Source organism: Etheostoma spectabile, chromosome 15 (genome assembly GCF_008692095.1).
Source record: "Etheostoma spectabile isolate EspeVRDwgs_2016 chromosome 15, UIUC_Espe_1.0, whole genome shotgun sequence".
NCBI lineage: Eukaryota > Metazoa > Chordata > Actinopteri > Perciformes > Percidae > Etheostoma > Etheostoma spectabile.
Genome location: NC_045747.1, coordinates 33,123,917 through 33,125,853, shown reverse-complemented (window position 1 = coordinate 33,125,853; position 1,937 = coordinate 33,123,917).

Below are 1,937 nucleotides of genomic sequence, written 5' to 3'. Positions count from 1 at the left end.
AAAACAAAAACTCATGCGAATAGAGCAGGTGAAAGTGTTGATGCTTCATTAAGACCAACCTAGCTAACAGGTGAAGAACACACCAAAATCACTAGCTAACTTACTTTAAATGTGCAAGAACTATAGACCAATAACAGGCTTAAGTGAACTGAAAACATGAGTTATACGACTTACAGTTATCAAAGGCGCACACACACAATCTCAGCTGAGATGGGGGGAAAGCTTGTCTCCTTTTCATTTCTCTCTTTTTTCTCCGTGTGGCGCGCGCACCCGCTCGCGGTGTGTGGCGCGTGTCCGCGCTATTTTCCGACATGACAACGTCTTGTAAAAACTAAAGTAACGAGCCAATTTTGTAAAATGTAAGGAGTAGAAAGTACCGATATTTGTGTTAAAATGTAAGGAGTAGAAGTAAAAAGTCGCCACAAAAATAAATAGTAAAGTAAAAATATCAGAGAATTCTACTTGAGTACAGTAACGAAGTATTTGTACTTCGTTACTTCCCATCTCTGGCGTCAACACTAGAGGCTCTGAGAAACCGGGGTTTTTCCTACAAAGAGGATTTTTTGGAAGCCCCCCAAAAGAGGTTTTAGCCAGCCCCAAAGAAAAATCACGAGCACAAAATGATAAGCATTGCTAATAAAAAAAAAAATAGCAATGCAAATCATCTCTAAACGTGATGGAGCAATTTACCAAACACCCGTTAAACAAGCAGAACATAAAATTGAATGTGACAGATCTCAGCTTTTTTTCCAGAGTTAGGCTGTTCCGGACTTTCCCGGTAATTTTAACAGCAGTAATAAAAAAAAATAAGCAATTTTGTAATTGGGGGTTTTATTTATATAAGAAATAACGGCAAAATGCATAGATTTCTGTCAAATAATAACACAGACTCATTACCTTTCTGTATGGGGACTGATCAAGCTTATATTGTGTGTAGTCCCTCCAAAAGGCTCATTCTGAGCCAGGGAACCTGGCAAAAATCCAGATTAGTGAGAAAGGTCTGGGTGGTGGATGGGTGAAACAAAGAGATTTTTACCCAGGAGGCCGCTGTCCGCGAACCGTGTGAAAGCCAAAAGTAAACCCTGACTTTTTTAAAAGTTATGTGGGCTATGCAAGTTAACTTTCTTACCTTACGTTCCTTAGATAACGTAACGCCACAAGGTAGATATTTTAACCCAAACCACCATCTTTTCCTGAGCCTAACCAAGTACTTTTTGTTGCTTATACCTAATATAAACCTGCGTTTTGAAGTCTATTTTTTTTAAAGAACACTGCATGTAAGAAGCAGAAAGTGACTCTCCGTTCACGACACATTCATGAAAAAGCGGTTTCTAGAGCACCATATGGTGGTGCTTTAAAGCCCTATGCTTTAAAGCACCAGTGGCCCTTTAAAGCATAGGGCCACTGACCAAGCGTCTGAATTTGATGAGTAAGGAGTGACAATGTCTTGTCTTCAGCTGTTCGGGGTAAGTCTAATAGTTCTCTCAACATGCTTTGTTTAAAATGTGTGCGGTCTTTGAAAGATTACAGGTGTTGGTCATATAAATAGAATATCATGAAAAAGTTGATTTATGTCAGAAATTCCGTTCAAAAAGTGTCCTCATCTCCGCTGACATCTCCTGGTCAGCCAACATCACAGCGGTCATTAAGAAGGCCCAGCAGTGACTACACTTCCTCAGGGTCCTCAGGAAGTACGACCTGGACTCCAACTTGCTGCTGACCTTCTACCGCTCATCCATCAAGAGCCTGCTGACCTACTGCATCACAGTATGGTACGGCAGCTGCACCGTGGCAGACAGGGAGAGGCTGCAGAGGGTTGTAAGGTCAGCACAGAAGATCATTGGCTGCCCTGTCCCCTCCCTGATGGACATTTGGACCTCCTGCTGCCTCAGCAGAGCAGAGAACATCAAGGACAGCTCCCACCCCGGCTCTGATCT